The sequence below is a fragment of the Podarcis raffonei genome, chromosome 7, assembly GCF_027172205.1.
Source record: "Podarcis raffonei isolate rPodRaf1 chromosome 7, rPodRaf1.pri, whole genome shotgun sequence".
In the NCBI taxonomy this organism is placed as follows: domain Eukaryota; kingdom Metazoa; phylum Chordata; class Lepidosauria; order Squamata; family Lacertidae; genus Podarcis; species Podarcis raffonei.
This window is the reverse complement of record NC_070608.1, coordinates 41506035-41523732: the sequence shown is the minus strand read 5'-3', so window position 1 is coordinate 41523732 and position 17698 is coordinate 41506035. Positions and strand designations below refer to the sequence as shown.

Sequence of the window (17698 nt, the reverse complement as noted above, 5' to 3'; positions counted from 1 at the left end):
TCAAATCTCCGGGTTTCCTGAGTTTTCCTGAATTTGCCTCCTATGGCCAGCCCCGTAATAAGACCAGCTTTTCTGTGTTGAAAGGGTTGCCTTGCTAACAGAATTGTAACATGGGAGAAACTGCTGGGTAGATGAGCTATGAGATTCTGAAATGAGGGCAAACACTTCAAAAGAAGTGCATTCTGGTAAAGCTGGTCTGGGGGAGATGTCTGAAACCGAATCTCTTCTCTTTCTGTTCACTCGCTTTTAATAATCTGCACACGGTGTCTCAGTAGCTGTCACCTCCTCCTTGAACAGAACCCCAAAACGTAGTTCCTTCAAAGTCTAATTTTTGATGTGCACAACATACCTTACTGGCTACTCTTTTATCAGCACTCAGAGCTTGCATTCCCTCCCCCCCCCATGCCTTTTCTTGCATAGGGACTTCTTCCATGAGATCTTTATAGAGCTGAAGAAGACACTTTAATCTTGTGTGTATAAATGACTTATGGATGATGGAAATTTAGGTTCTTCCATCCATTACCAGACAGTACTATGTGTGTGGTTTTCTGTCTGTCTGAATGATCACCCAAGCACCAAGATTACAACTTCAACGACAAATAGCATCACATGAATCTTAGGTAACCAAGAAGGAAAAGACTTACTGATACATCTGCTACATGGCTCTGACTGCATTTGATTGTTCTCTGTTGCGCTGTTCACTTTGGATGTGTGGGTTGTTCTGTTTTTTGTATGCCAGTCTAATTTTAAAGATTCAAAATGATGAACTTCTCCAGGGAGAATGTTCTAAGAGTATAAGGTTTTTTCTGTTCACTTTATTCATAGGCAACTCTGCCAAACTCTGAACTGTTGGCTTCGGAGCATTTTCCGCACAACCTATACAACTGGCTTTCAGTTTTACCACTATCCTGTCCTTTTGCTTCATGCTAGTTCACCTTCAAAACACTTAACAAAGTTAAATGTTACCACCATTTTAATTTCTCTTCATACTGCTGAATTCTTCCGCAAAATTTCAGTTCGCAAATACAAGTAGAATCCATTCCAAATCTAGTAAGAGTTAGTCTGGAATCTATGTGAAATGTTTGATATGTTTGATTCCAGTCACCAGGGCACACCAATGTGGAGTGTAACAGGGGCAGGGCGGAGTGGGCGGGCCACCCCGGGTACCACTTGGGGGGGGAGATATCCCACTGCCTCCCCCCTGCTGTAAAGCGGCTAAGGGCCCGTGCGCAGTTAGTATGGGTGCCACTTGTCTGGGTGCGTGTGTGCCACTAGGCGGTTCACCCTGCCCATTGGCGTCCCACCCCAGGTGCTGGAGAGGGTTCCTCCACCACTGGAGTGTAATTCTCTTGCAGGCTCAGAGGGAAAAAGGCTATTCTTGAGAGTTTATGGTCCCAGGCCATTTAGGAGAAGGGTGAGAAACCTGACTTGGACTAAAACTCCCATCATTTCTGAACATTGGTCAGTCTTGCTTGAGTTGATGGGAGTTGGAGTCCAATAACCTCTAGAGAACCACAGATTTCTTATTCCTGATTTAGGACATCAAAGATCAATAACAGCACCTTGAATTGGGCCTGGAAGCAGATGAGTAGCTGGTGAAGTTGGTAAAAATTGATAAAATGTGATCCCATCAAAAGGTTCCATTCAAATCCTGGTGGAACATACTGGCAGCTCCCTATTTTAAGCAAGCAGGACTTCATCTAGTAACTCAGGCTGAAATCCTGGGAGTAAGTTCTACTGAACTCAGTTGGATTAACTTCTGAATGCATAGGCTTGAACTCCATGAATTTCCAATTTTTAATCGGCTGGATGAACATCCCAAAATGGCCTGAGTAAAATTCCCTTTGCATTTTTCCTACCAATGTCCATAACAGCAGAATGAGGGCAACACTGAGTGCTTTTGAAAGCACCATCTATAAATCATGAGATAATTGTGTCTCTGAAGAGTGTTAAAAGTGGCACTGGGAATCCCATATAGTAGTATTGGTATTTTAGCCTTAGGGAAATATTTCTGGAGCAGAAGGATTAATGTGCTGAGCTCAACAGTAGCTGTACCTGATTTAAGAAACAGCAGATGAAAAAAAAGAGGAGGAAGATATTGCTATGCAGCCCAGTAAAATGTGAACATCACATTATATAGAGAGCTCTCTAAGGATACAGCTTGAGTCCATTTCCAGCATTTGAGTGAATAGTATTTCTGAATTCCTGCCATGTGCTGTTACGGCAACCAACATAAGAAGAGCCCTGCTGGATCAGACCAAAGGCCAATTTATCTGGCATCCTGTTCCCCATCACAGCCAGCCAAATGCCTATGGTAAGCCCACAAGCAAGACAAGCTGTCTTTGTTTGGACAGTTAGCTTTTCCATATAGCCATCTTCTATAGAATCAAGTTACAGGTGAGAATTGGGTTCAGCTGGTAATAAACCCTAACCCAAAACTGAACCTGAAACTGTGCTTCCCAACTGAAACTGAATCAACCTCTGTCACTGGTTGTATTTAAGAGTGTAGGATTGTTTAGCCCTGTTTAGTCCAGTCTTGTCTGCTCTCACTAGCAGTGGCTGTCCAGGGTTGTAGGCAGAGACTTCTTTCTTATTCCCTGCTATCTGATCCTTTTGACTAGAGATGCTGTGGTGTGAACCTGGAGCCTTGTGCATGCAAAGTGTGAGGTATGAGCTCCCAGTACATTTCCAAGCACAATTCAAAGTGTTGGTGCTGACCTCTAAAGCCCTAAATGGCCTCGGTCCAGTATACCTGAAGGAGCGTCTCCACCCCCATCATTCTGCCCAGACACTGAGGTCCAGTATCAAGGGCCTTCTGGCGGTTCCCTCACTGCAAGAAGCCAAGTTACAGGGAACCAGGCAGAGGGCCTTCTCGGTAGTGGCACCCACCCTGTGGAACACCCTCCCACCAGATGTCAAAGAGAAAAACAACTACCAGACTTTTAGAAGACATCTGTAGGCAGCCCTGTTTAGGGAAGCTTTTAATGTTTAACAGACCACTGCATTTTAATATTTTGTTGGAAGCTGCCCAGAGTGGCTGGGGAAACCCAGCCAGATGGGCGGGGTATAAATAATAAGTTGTTGTTGTTGTTTGTTATCATCTCCAGGGGGACAATCGGGTCCCATTTGAATGGAATAGTTGAGGCTAGAATGATTGCATTGCAGGGAGTTGGACTGGGTGATCTTTGGGTCTCCTTCAATTCTACAATTCTATGATTACGTTATTGGAAACCACAGGAGGGGAGAGAGTTCCTGTGCTCGAATCCTGCTTGTGGGTTTCCCACAGGCATTTGGTTTGGCCACTGTGAGAACAGGATGCTGGACTAGATGGGTCATCGGCCTGATCCAGCAGGCTTTTATTGTGTCCTTGACTGATGGATCTCTTAAACTCACCTAGCTATGCATCCATGAGGACAGGTAGACCTTTTGACAAGGATATGTTTCAAGAACGATAGAGGTTTCGAAGAGGTGGGCACCTTTGATGTTTCCCTGCCTTAATAGAATTTTTTGTTCTGGTTATTAATGATAGTGTGCAGAATTTTAAAACCATATAAAATAATTTTATATTCATGGCAAGACATGGATGAAATAGCAGCTAGGCTAGATTATTTATTTATTTAAAATATTTATAAGTGGCATTTATATATATATATATATATATAAATACCCCTCTAAAAGCTACTTTCAACAATCAATATACAACCGCTTAAAGGCTATAAACCGTTGAGAGGTTTTATTACAGTCAAGCAGTATATAAATTCTGTCAAACAAACAAATTTGTTTTAAAAATAAGCTTCAAAGCTATAAAAGCAAAATACTAAAAATTAAGCACCGACTGAACAACCCTCCCTTCCTAAAACTCATCCAGCCCAGTAAAAGCACTAAGATCCAATAAATATCACTAAAACCACTTTAGAAATTCAGCAACCTGATAAAATCCTATTTAAAAGTACATAACAGAAAACAAGCAAGCCTTTAGGGCATGGCATCTCCCCCACTATGGGGCCATTGCTAAAAAGGCCTCTCCCTTGTGGCCACACCATTCCTCTACTCCCAGTTGTGCCCTTGACGATGATCTTAAAGTATGGGCAGGCTGATACGGGCAGTTCTGTGAAAAAGGAATGCCTCACTATATCAAGTAAAGGATGAATTCATAACCAAAGGAAATCAGCTCCTATGGACAGGATGCCAAACCACTGAATCATGTACTACTGTGAGAAAAGGGTGGAGAGAATTGTGGAGAAGCCTCTGCATGCTCTGTCTCACTAGATTCCTTCAAGTCTGACTTCCCTTGTCTTGCCCATCTTCCTGGCTTAGAAAATCTTTTTGTCTTGGCTGGCTTGCCATCCAGCACAGATGTGCTGGCCTTTGGGAGGATCCTTCCTTATTCCATTGTCAATCAAGCAAAGCTGATGGAGCCAAAATGTTTCTGAGCAATTTTCCGCTGAACATTCTGCAGAGATTATGTGCCACAACCTTCTTCAGACTAATAAAACTTACAAAACAATATTCACAGAAAGTAAGCCGCCCTCTGTTATTTACAAATGACATGACTCCTCCTAGTATATTTAGTGGGACTTATTCCCAAGTAAAGGGACGCGGGTGGCACTGTGGTCTAAACCACTGAGGCTAGGGCTCGCCAATCAAAAGGTCAGCAGTTCGAATCTCCGCAATGGGGTGAGCTCCTGTTGTTCGTTTCCAGCTCTTGCCCACCTAGCAGTTCGAAAGCACATCAAAGTGCAATAGCTACCACTCCGGCGGGAAGGTAAACGGCGTTTCCATGCGCTGCTCCGGTTTGCCAGAAGCAGTTTAGTCATGCTGGCCACATGACCCGGAAGCTGTCTGTGGACAAACGCTGGCTCCCTTGGCTTATAGAGTGAGATGAGCGCCACAACCCCAGAGTTGTTCGCGACTGGACCTAACGGTCAGGGGTACCTTTACCTTACTCCCAAGTAAACCATGGGATTGGTGTTCTGTGGCATATTTTTGCACATGCTCACTCATAAGTAAACCCCACTGTGTTTCATGGGGCTTACTCTCAGGTAAGTGTACTCGAGATTGCAACCTTCACCATGGCTACTTAAATCAAATTGCCGTCAATGGGATTCAAGAAGACTAAGTGCAATACTACAATCTTCGCCGTTCAGCCATTCATCCCTCTTCTGCTCTGAATAATGATATTTTTTGTTTTGTAACATCAAGTAGTGATTTAGCAACTGTCATACCATTTTGCTGCAAACTTTTAGACATTTCAAGGGCAAATAGCTGGTACAATTAAGTGTGTGGTCCCTTTCATTACTATGCCAGTCATAATGCGCAAAACTTTCTACAAAGCAAGTTAATTCTTGTGTTTTGTGGCCTTTTGTACAACTTGAAAAACAGAAAATCGCTGTGCAGTTTTCAGTACCTCTTTGTTTGAAATAGAAAGGCAACAAAAATGAGTAGGAGGGAGATAAATTTATACCTCCTTTGTATATACTGTTTATGCCCTGGTATTGGGCCCTTGAAGAAACCACACTGAAACGTCTATTTACAGCAGCAGATAAGATACAAATAACAACTTTGGCAGTGTTTGTGTACATAGTGGTAAAAGAGTGGTGTTCTGGGAAAATGTGGCAAAAAAGGATTCTTACTTAGAAATAATTATTAATGATTATTAATGTAGACAGGCTTAAATAACTTTCCTGGAAAGATCTGTGTACTACTGATAGCAAAACAGAGGAGTCAACATGCCACATTTATCTGCCACAGCAGGGTTGGGAATCCTATAGCTCTCCAGATGTTGCTGGACAGTTACACATCGCACCATCCCTGATGCTGGCTGGGGTTGATGGTCACAGGTTCACCTGGGGCAGTTCCAAGGCAGTTGGCTGCATTCCTTTCCTCACACTACCGTACTTGTACTCTTCCTCTTCTCTCTCCAACCCTCCCCTCTTGCTCATATTATACTTTTTTTGCTGCTGTTAGTACAATGGCAGCACTGGCGGTCTCCTTTGTTTTGAGGAACGGGCATCAGATCAATATATTCTGGGCAATCTGGCCCCAGAGAGTATCCACTCTGCCCCTGGCTTACTGCAGTGACTGGAATGCCTCACTTTGAGCAAGGGATGGGGCAGATAATCTGAAGAGCTCCAGTCAGAAATCTTGCCAGGCAGTGGGGTGGTAAGAGTAGCATTGGCTGAGTCAGCAGTAAAGCAATTGTGCTAATTAAATGCTCTTTATCAGAGGTGTAGAATGGGGGACTAACTGGGGCGATTGGCCCAGGTGTGAACATTTCTAGGGGTGAACTTCTGCAGTTTTCGCCCCATGCTTCCTCTCCTGCCTGCTCACCTCACTTGAGCGGCACACCCAGCAGCAGCTGGGAGAGGATGGACTCTTGCATCCCTTGGCTGCACAGCATCCCCTGCCAGCAGGGGAGGTGGGCAGATGGCAAGACTTGTGGCAGTGGCAGCACCCCAACCCCAGGAGGTATGCATGCATGTCCCACCATTGCTCCATAGCTCTGGCTGGCAGCAGCTGCAGTTCCACATGGAGGCGCCGGTAGGTGGCGCGATACTTGTCATAGGGTGCAAAATATTTTCCTTGCCCTGGGCTCTGGCAAGCCACATTACGACTCTGTCCCCTGTCCCCTGTTTTCTGAGGCAATTGATTCATTTCACCTCGTGAAAGGACCACGCACCCCAGTGTAGTTGTACAGTAGTTGAGTGAACTACAGGTACCACGTAGGCATGTGTTTTGGCTCCAAGAGAACTGAATCATGTTTGCTCATGAGAGTTGTGAGGAATTAAAGAAACGTGTTTGCATCCGGATTCATTTCAGCTGAATGCGTCTGTTTCTCGCGATGCTCTTGCCCTGTTGGCTGCAGGAAAACTATAGTTTTGGCCCTATAGAGCTTCTTTAGCTTAGCACTGCAGATTTGTAACTATATTAGCTACCGGTTTTTCTGAGCAGGTGGGATGCTTTTGCTCTGTTGCTACTCTTGTACTGGATGATGTCATTGCATGACCTTGAATTAAGAAGCGATTTCTAAGTCAAGAGGAGAGTCCTCCAGAATGGCTGATCCCAGATGCCAGACACTAATGAGATAATTTGGTAACATTACTTGTAGAGGTCTGCAATTAATTCTTTGGTGGCTTCACTGACTTTCTAAAGGTCCTGTCTAGCACTGCTAATCCTGTCAGTAGTCTTTTCTTCCATGGGAGTTTAGCTCAATAACCTAATTAGGCACTTCACCACAAAACCAGGGTGCAGCTCTCCCTTCCTGCTGCCAGACTTGCAGGCAGTGGCCACTGAAAAGCCACCCAAATTGGATAATCCTGGGCGGGGAGGGGGAATGACTGAGCCAGTCTGAGGTTTATTGGATCCTGGGACAATTGCATTACCATACATGATGGTATCAGGCCTGATTTGGACCAAAGATCACCCTGCCTCACTTCTGGGCAGACTGGCATGCTCAGCAGGGCTGTGGATGCAGCACAGCTCTGTTCAGCCCCACTGCACAGCAACTGGGTTTAGGAACACACACTTAATCACTTAACCTCTAACTTTAACCTAACAATAAATGTGAGAAGAGGCAGGCAGTGTATACAGAACAGGGGGGAACTATATAGGACAAAGAGTGGAATAGCAGGGAAGTGGACAATGGAAGTGGGATGGAGGTAAGGAGAAGCGAAAAATGTGTTGTGTGAGCTGGCCACATGCAGCCTTCAAGTTGTGCTGTTTGTTTTTAAGAATGTTCTTCAGGGGTTGCCATAGTTAGAAGATACATTAAACCACAATTCCAGTGACACTTTACTGCAATTCTGTGAATCTCAGGTTTATTGACTGTTTCTCTTACTTATCCAGTGTGTGTACCACTCATCTGTTTTAAAACCTCCTCTGAGTTTTAAAAGCAGACCATAGCTAGGTGTTTGTTGTGTCATTCCTGAATGAAAAGAAATTGCTTGGTGAACGCAGTTTTTGCACAAACTGTTGCTTCAGTACATATAAAAGTATTTTTCAGGAAAGTGCCTGGAGGATTTTTAAAAATGCAGCATCTTATTGCATGTTATCCGTATCATACATTTCACTAGAATCTCTTTAAGACTACAATATATGAAGTTAAAGTAAGAGGAAACGCTAATGTAGTGTTCTCTCTGTGACTGACAACACTGCACTTTGTTTTATTGAAAGGGCATTCAGCATTTGATTTAGCATTTTGTGGTTTCACTTAACGATGCAGGCTGCATATGTCTTTAAATCTAGGACTGTACATCTGACATTTTTGCTACTTGTCACTGCCATTGGATATCTTACGCATTGGAGTTGAAACAGGTGGTAGTGTAGGTCTGCATGTCACACCAGATGAAATCACACAAACATTCTGTCTCAGTGATGGATTTGTCTGATTTGCTCCAAATAGAACTGACTTTGATCTTGTACTGTGTAATGTCTTAAATGTAAAAAAGTAAATGTAGCCTTGATGTCATTTATCTGTTGTGTGTTGTTGTTTTTTTGTTTTTCACTGCCCATGCAAAAATTAGTTTTGCAGTGATTTTTAATATGCTGATACTGATGATATTTTCTAATGAAGAACTCCTAATTGATACCCTGTAAAATGGAGAGTAATCAGTTTGTTGAACAAACTGTATTTGTTTTTCAAAGGTAAGGACATGCTTTGGGGAAAAGGTGTAGAAGAGCTAATCTCAGAGAATTTACATTCTGGTAAGGAGGATAAATGAGATGAGGATAAATATTGGGCCTATGCATAAAGAAATTCAACAACAGTTGTTAGAAAAGTATGTAGCAGAGTTGAGTGCATCTTGTCTTCCATAAGTCACACCTTTAGCTCAACGCTTAATTAACAAGATCTCTCTTCCTTTGAAAAAGGCATGTGCTTTTCTAAAATATATATGGTCATTTATCCTGATGATTATATATGAACTCACCTTAACCTTGAATTCTGGTTAGACAAAATGTAAAATTGAATGTGAAGGCCATTAGAGGTTGGGATGATGGTTGTCGGCTAAGTCTTTCCTTCATTTTTCTTGTTGCATTATCAAGGTGTTGCGTAAACATGACTCTCTTCTGGGCCTGGTCCTACCATTAGGCAGAGTGAGATGACTTCCTCAGACAGCTGACTTTGGGTAACGCAAAAGTGTAGCAAATGGAGATGTAATGGCTGCTGTGCCCCTTTATTTGGGTGGAATGGACCACATTTCCTTCTCTGTCTCAAGCAGCAAAACGCTCTCTTTCTAGATAATGAGCATTACAAGGGGCAGTAGCGGTTGGTGAGGTGGAGCAAGACCGCTTAGCTAACCTCCTATCATTACCATTGCTGTGGCATACTGGGAGGGGCAAAGTTGGTGGTGAGGCTGGTGTGGTACAGACACCAGCAGAGCTGCAGTAGCACCATGGTCAGTGCATTTCAAATGTTCCAGCCTCACCATCACCTTGCCCTCCCAGTATGCCACAGGGATGGCAGCAATGGGAGGTCAGGTAAGGAACCCTTCCACAGTCACTACTGAAGAAGGGGAAGTACATTTCTTCTCCAGGAGAGAAATTCAGCACATATTCATCTGAGAACCACATTAATTATTATTTTATTCTATTTGAATGTTCCATAGGGAAACAAAGCCATCACATATGGATTGATCAGATCCATTTCTTTGGGTCTGGGGAAGCAATTTCTCTATAACAGCAGTTGTAGATGTTTTAACAGCTTTGGTTGTGGAACCTGCTTCAAAATCCAAAGCTCATGGGGGAGGGGGAATGCCGCCTCTTTTATGTTGTTGTTTTTAAATAACCTGACTGGAAGTGTGAGCAATTTGGAGGCTTACAGAGATGGCCATTTCTATCTGTGGGAAACCACACCTTGAATAAATCCGTCCCAGCTGCCTTTTAATTTCATCACTCCAAGGTATGTGGTGTTCAGTCACAAAACCCTGGGGCAATGGGGCAAGGCTTTAGTAAAAGCAGCAGCCATAAATAATAGTTTACATTACAGTGTCTCAGTGTCTTGGATCAGCCACTTAGGACTTTAAAAAAAAAAGCCCCCCCCCCCGCAAAAAAAAGCAATTATACCTTTCATTTTGGGACTGATTTAGGACACACGAGAAAATTCCCTAAGTCATTTCTGTGGTGGTTTGGGCTATTTTCATGACAGCAGAGTGCCAGAAATCTCTAAATCTAGATCTGTCCTTGAGGTTAATGAGGTATATAGGTGTGGCTTTTACAAATAACTGTTTAATTGCATTCATAGTTAAGCCTCTTGAGGGGTGGGAGAAACCCCAACCAAATATATGCATATAGCTAGAATAACTCTGTATGCATTTAATTGAAATTGTTGAACAATGAAAGAGGCTTGTGGCTGTAATCCTATTTTCATTTTCCTTGGAGCAAGCGCCACTGAACACAGTGGGACCTGTTTCTTAGTAAACATGCATAGGATTTTAATGTGGTGCTTTCAGAAGCATTTAATGTTCTGGGCAGACGTACAACTTTCAGTAGGGTTAAGGGTAACAGGTGAGCCTCAGCTTTTTTTGGTCTTCTTCAAAATGTCACAAGGCAAAGACACCTCTGCACCTGTTCCCATCAGAACACAGGAAGCTCTGTTCTACAATATCAGGTCATTGGTCCATTTAGCTCAGTACCATCTACACAACAAGGGGGATTATTAACATGTGACCCTCCAGATATTGCTGAACTACAAGTCCCATCAGCCTCAGCCAGCATGGCAAGCAGCCAGCGATAATGAAAGTTGTAGTTCAACAACAGCTGGTCTGTCATGGCTGGAAGTGGCTCTTCAGGGTTTCAGGAGGTGTCTTTTCCAGTCCTCAAGATGCTAGTGACTGAAAATGGGACTTTTCTACATGGAAGTTGTGTGTTCTGCCACTGAGCTGTAGCCCTTCTGCTTCTGCCACTGCTGTCCCTTTTCCTGAGGCATTTTTGGCTAATCACATACCCCAGGCTCATATTTGTCTATTTCCATGCTGCAAAGAGACACAGGACCACACAGAATGGGTCAATAGAACATCTGAAAATATCTTTATAGAACAAATGCACCAAAACTGCATCAGGAAGCAGCTTGAGTTAAATTTGTCCAGAATGCTGAAGTTTTCTTGAAACATGAAAACACCACACTGTAGGATTATTGCTTGGTACACAAATATCAAGTGCCATGACAAACTCATGTCTTTTTATATATAATGTATCTGTTGGTCATAATGTAAGCATACTCTGAGATTATGGTATGTTAGACATATATATATATAAACCAAAGTTATTACAAAGCCGGTTTTATCAAATAAGAAACAAACCCAAGATTGTACTGCTGTCTCCCTTTTACATATAAAGTCTGTAAAGAGAAAAAGCTTTGCATGCTATTAGCTGGGGGTAGTTAATGGAGTTTATTTTTTTAACCCTTCAGTAGTTCTGTGGTATGTTTATCAACAGCACGTTAAAGATTACCACATACAATGTCATCTTTTATAAGCCATTGTTTCCCTTTTTGCTTTCAGCAGGATTTTAAATTCTCTTTTTAAACCAGAGCGGCATTACTGTGAATCATGGGTTTTGTTCCTTCTGAAGTCTGCAGTGAACCACGGAATGTGAAGTATTTACTGACTACATTATATAACTTGTCAGTCTCTTGCTGTAAGCAACTGTGCTTGGATGGCTTCATGGGCATTTGGGGGGAAAGGAGGGAAAAAACCCAGGCAGCTTAAAGCAGCTAATCATAACATCCCCCTTTCTCTTAAAATGAGATCATTATCTTTAATAAGCTGCCTGTTGTAGAAAGAGAGAGCAAAGATTTCTATACAAAGGGGAAAGATTTTCTCTTGCATTGCCTGCATGCAACTGCCATGTGGTTAACTTCCACATTCAGCACCAACATGAAGCAAAAGACAGGCACATCATTAGATATAAAAATGCTAATGCAGCATGCTTAGATGTTTTCCTCTTTCACTTGGTTCTTTAGTTCTTATGACTTAGTAGTTCTAGACTAAATAGCAGCTAAGACTAGTTTCCTCATACTTAGGTCTGGTGGAGCATATAAAACAAACGGGAGGAGGGAGAAATCTATTTCTCCCCTCCCCAATTGCTCATTTCTTCAACCCTGACTTAAAATACATGCCTAGACACCACTAATTTCAAGAATCAGATGTAGTATGGGACCCCAATTCAGAATTCAGTTAAAGGATCATGCCATTCAAGGGGGTAAATCGAAGGCAATGCATATAAATTGTGTTTAACCTAATAAACAGCCCTGCATCAAGAGAGAGCATGCAAGATATTAGAAAGGACAGAGGAGGGGACCCACCACAGTTCATGTAGAATGGCCATGTGCCCTATTTTAAGGAGGAAAATCCACTGCTTGAAGGATTGCCCAATCCAGGTTTAGCTTAGAAATAAAGAAGGGAGATCGGGCCGTGAAGTTGCTCATCAACAGTTAGCACCTAAGCAGGTCACCTGGTCAGTCTTCCCAACTATGATGAGCTGTATTTTATTTTGAATTACAATGGACTATTTTGTCCAAAATTTACATCTGTCTGCATAAATTAGCATATGCAATTTTTATGCAGTTGCTGTTTTGTCTGTTCTCTTTCTGGGTGATGCAGTTCTTTTTTTCCAGCCATGTGTAAATTGCCATTCATTCAGACATTCTTGTCTGTCTGAATTGAGTCCCCGTGTATCACAGTGTTCTATCTCCACAAAGCTTTGTGCCTGTAAGCTCGTTCACATGTTAAGATGAATACAGGTACAAGCTGCCTTTACACATCTGCAAGTGTGTGAAAGAATGTGTGCTTTTTATTTGTTCAACTCAGCTATTGTGAAAATCAGCCATTAGTTGGAATGTTGTGTGTTCCCATACTGTTTCATCCTTGTTAATTCATGGGTGCATGTTCCTTCCCTACAGAGATCTATTATTCTATGAGACCTTGAGAAAATTAGCAAAACCTCTGTCTGGTTTGCCAGTTCCTTGGGACTGTTTAGCTGACTTAAAAGTAGAATGTTGTGATTTCTTTTTTCTTTTTAATTACACTATAACCTGCTTTTTCTCTGAGGAGCTCAGAGTGGCTGACATATGATTTCCAAGTGGTCTTCCATCTATTGTAGCGTGCAAGACCCACAGTTGAACTCTGTCATGTGCCTTCAGACTGTTCACTGAGCTTTACTCATTTTTGTGTGTGTGGTTTTAAGGTTATTGGTTTTAATGACTGTATTATGCTATAATTTATGGCGTGATTTTGTTTTGCAAGCTTCCATAACAGTAGGCTGAAAAACAAGCTACACAACCAGGAATAAATAAACAAATTAATGTAGCCCTGCAAAGTGCTTATTCCTTATTTATGGTGGTTGGAGATTTTCATTTTTTAATTCATTGAAAATTACATTTTCAAGTTCTGTTTGAATGCAGTAATCACTGAAGGTAATGTTGGTTAAATCTCTTCTGGAAATTATTATTATTCCTAAATTCAAGCTAGATGCTGCATAATAAGCAAAGACAGGTCCCCTGTGAAAGTATGAAGTCTATGAAGGTAGAAAACAAAGAAAAATAGAGGGACAGAGAGAAAGGGACGGTATTGTTATCATCTACTCCATCTATCTGTGGCCTTTAATAATTGCATATCACAGCAAGCCCATCCAGCGAATGGAACACAAATAAATTGTGGCAGTCTCTAAATTACAAGTTTAGTATGTATGAGACTTCAAGGGGAAATAGTTGTGGATATACTTTGTTGTTGTTGTTTTGCATCAAGCTGTATCTCACACAATCATTTATGGAGAAGTGCAAGTTTTACACATTTGCAGAAATGAGAACCGACATGAGAGAGAATAGTTATTAGTTCAGAAGAGAAGTGTTTCCTTCCCCGCCAATATACAAATCTTGAAATCGTTAGGTAGCTTCTCTTCAGGCCTTGTTAAGAGAAATGGCTTTTGCCAGAAGAGCCAGAATCTCTGTTGAATAACAAGGACTCTGTGAAGAAGTAGAATTAGCAACAAATTGGTGACATTTATTAGTTACTTATAAAGTATGGTCCCTCTCCATTATAGATTCAGTTGCAAATATTGAGCTGTTTTCCTTGTTAGTATGAAGTACTATGTGTATGTTGGCGTTTTCAGTGGCCAGGCACTTAATCCCTTAGTGCTGGTGTTCAAAATGTTTCAAAGCCTTTTCTGTACAGCTGAGCAGTAAGAAATGCCATTAGCCTTGTCTGCAGCCAAGCTGGTTCAGAACACAATTTGTTCCTGTGTACTTGCGTAGCTGACCCGTGTACGTAGTATTGCTTTAGTTTCAAACGTTGTTAACAACAACTGTCGACAAAGGCTTTATTTTGTAGCTCTGGCAAGACTTGAACCTCTGTATAATACAAATGTTTTGCCATGCTATCCTGTATAAATTGGCGTGACTGTAAATTGATATTTTTCCAGGCTTCATTTGAAATGGCTCAATAATTCATATGCTTTACTTTCCGTCTTGGTGCTTGTTCCTCACCCACTTACTGAAATGTGTGCAGTAAGAAAATCCATATTTGAATGTGCATTTGATCTTTGCAAAATTAAAACTGCAAGATGGATATTTAGAAAGGGGAAATTAGAGGGTTGAGTTGGCCTTAGAACAATTGTTAGTATGGCAACATACTTCTTGGCTGTGTGCACATTCCCTCCCACTCTGTGTCAAGCAAATTTGAACCACTGGTGTACACACGTTGGCCACAATCCATATGTATCTTGTCACTTCTTATGAAATACTGCATTTTGATGCATTTCCCCCTCCCCCCCAAAACAGCTTTGAAGCAAATGGAGAAAAAGAACAACCAAGCTGCATTTTAAGACATTTAATATGTACACAACCAAACATACTCTGCTCCTACACATGTTTGCTTCAGAAGTAGGTTCCACGGTGTTCAGTAAGCTCTACTACAAAGCATGTATAGATTGCAGCCTAAGCCTCTGTGACACAGACAGGAATGATCAAGTGATCAGCTGACTTTAAGGATTAAATGACCCCATCGGCTGACCTGCAGTGATCTCAAGTGGGTAGGCTTTGAATGAAGGGCCTGGGCGCAGGTAGGTAATTTTAGATTCCGGATAATGATCGTAGGCTCCTCCACTTTAGTCATGTATTTCTTCAAGCACACATTTAACATTTTTATCCTTGTCATTCAATTGCCTTTTTTTTTAACTACTGATAGACTCTAACAGTTAAGAGGGAAAAATGAGCAGCCTGATAATAAGTGTGTGTGTGTGTGTGTTGCACATAACATTAAGCCAAGTTATGGTTTTGTGCAAAACTTAAGTCTTCTGGGAAAGTTCTACACTGGTGGGGTGATTTTGGCAGTGACCAGTGGGTGGCAGTTTAGACAGCCCCGTTCACACACACCTGCTCATTTCAAGATTGGATTCCCTGCCAGAACTAGATATGGAAGAAGATCAACAGCCCTGATAATTAGATCCGGTCTCCTATTTTGCCCCTTCCTTCCTATATTGATCTGACAGCATTATGAAACCTCCCTGGATAATGCTTGTCTGTGATCCCATTCTGCATTGTTATTTAATCAGTGGTTCTAGGTTTAAGATGGACTTGGCCATTAACTAATATTAGATCTGGCAGGCATATCAGATTTCAGCTACTTCTTTCCTGGAAAACCTTGGCATCCTTCCCCATTGTTTCTGCTCCAGTCTGTTTTCTAAATCTCATTAATATATTTTTAAATTCTAGGAGAAAACAAGATAACTGTAAAACTTAAGCTCTTTCAGCCGTGTGAGTTACCCAAAGGTGAATTCTGTGTTCTTTTGGTAAATGGCTTAGATGGCTTCAAGAAGAAACAGACAAAATCATGATGGATACATCTACAAATGGGTATTTTAATTATTAAATAAAAATCAGCACTGCAACATGCGTTCCATTTAATTAGTTAGATAAGTTAATTAAAAACCTTTCTGATTGATTAAAATGGAGCCCAAATTAATCACCTAATTGTTCAGGGTGGTAAAACAAAATGGGATTCAATAGGGTCTCTCCAAGCTATGTGAATGGGCATTAAAATGGTAACTGTGATTCAGTAGGACAAGCAAATGTAAAGTGATGCCCATGGGGACAAAGAATCCTATATATTCTTTGTATAATTCACATATGCACCAAAGGGGTCTGAACTAGTGGTGACTGACCAGAAAAGTGAGATTGAGGTTGTTAGTAGATAGCGCAATGAAAATGTTGACTCAATATGCAGCTGCTTTGGAAAAGGCAAATTCCATGTTAGGGATCATTAAGACAGCAATTGAAAATAAAACTGCCAATTCATAATGCCAGTATACGGATCTATGGTTTATCACAAAGGTTTATCACAAAGGATAAAGACTAACAGTCGCTACAAGCCACAACAGCTATATTCTCCCTCCACTTTCAGAGGCGGCCTGTCTCTAAATATCAATTGCTGTGAATCACTGGTGAGGAGAGTGCTGTTGCGCTCTTTTTCAAAATCTTTGAGGTTCTTCCTTTGTCGAATGTGCTTCTGCTAGATGCCTCTTATATTCAATGTGTGTCAAGTGCTTCCTTGTACATTAAGAAGAGCCTGCATAAGTTGAGGCATCCGCTGGGATACAAAAAAATGCACAACTACTTCTGTGTGTCCAAGGAAACTTTGAGCTTCTGTTTCTTGAGCACTAGATCTCCATGTCACATGGTGAATTGCCATCAGAAGTACTTTGCCTCTGAATACATGTTGCTTGGGAAGTACAAGTGGGGAGAGAGTTGCTGCTTGTGGGCTTCCCATAGGCATCTTCTTGCCTGCTGTGAGAGCAGGATGCTGTGGACCAGATGTGGACAAGTGCCTATGAAAACCGCAGGTACTGTTTTAGAAGAGCCATTCCCTGCTTTTTCACATAGACAAATTTAATGTCTCTTCTCAGATTTAATGTCTGCTGTCACGTGTACACACATTTTTTTAAAAAAAGCAAATAAAACAGCAAAACTTTTTTATTCAGCTTGGAAATCTGTATAAATTTGCAGGTGACCATTTACTTAATTTAAATGGTTGCCAATTAATCAGCTCAATTTTCTATAACTGGCTGGCAGCACTGCTAAAATGTTAGCAATATAATTCTGATTACCTATGTTGGTTAGAAAATTACAGGGAAGCCCTGCTTCCGAGCCTCTCACAGTGACATCTGGTTGGCCACTTCTGGAAGTAGAATACTGAATTAGATAGATCTTAGTTTAATTTCACAAAGCAGCTTTTAACATTCTTAAGACTGTGATCCCAAGCACGCCTCATCAGAAATTTGTTTCATTGAAAAATATTGAACATGGAAATAAAGATTTTGGGATCAGGATGTAAACATGATCTTGCCAGTGTAGTTGTGGAATACGATGGATGTTATTCTTTTAATATTCAGTGATGTAAACCTACAAAATTATGCATGTTGTTCAGAGGCAGAATAACTCCTATCCCTCTTGCTGCAGGCTCTGAGGAATGTCACTTGCAGAACATTCCTTTCCTGGGCAGCCAAGTTTGGAAGCTAGTTTATTCCTGGCTGCAAAACTGTGCGGGTGTCTGAATGGGGAGACATGATAGCAAGAGAACTTTGATTTCCATCTCTGCCCACAGAGTAAGGATCAATGAAAGCTTCTCCTTTCATCTTGCAGAGACAGGTAAAAAAAAAAAAAAGCAGCAGCTGTGTGGGGCTCTCCAAAGGAGAGAAATGAGGGGGG

At 41.6% G+C, this 17698-nt stretch overlaps 1 protein-coding gene across 22 annotated transcripts in view; it reads left to right on the top strand.

The window, feature by feature from the left end:
- Window positions 1-17698, top strand: part of DTNA (dystrobrevin alpha) — a 192650-nt gene that overhangs the window by 22487 nt on the left and 152465 nt on the right. Inside the window, exon 1 of one of the 22 annotated variants that reach the window (XM_053396236.1) lies at window positions 17514-17638. The exons of the other annotated variants lie outside the window; for them this stretch is intronic. The gene's annotated coding sequence lies outside the window, so the exon portion shown is untranslated. Of the gene's footprint in view, window positions 1-17513; window positions 17639-17698 lie in introns of those variants that run through there. 22 annotated transcript variants of the gene reach the window in all.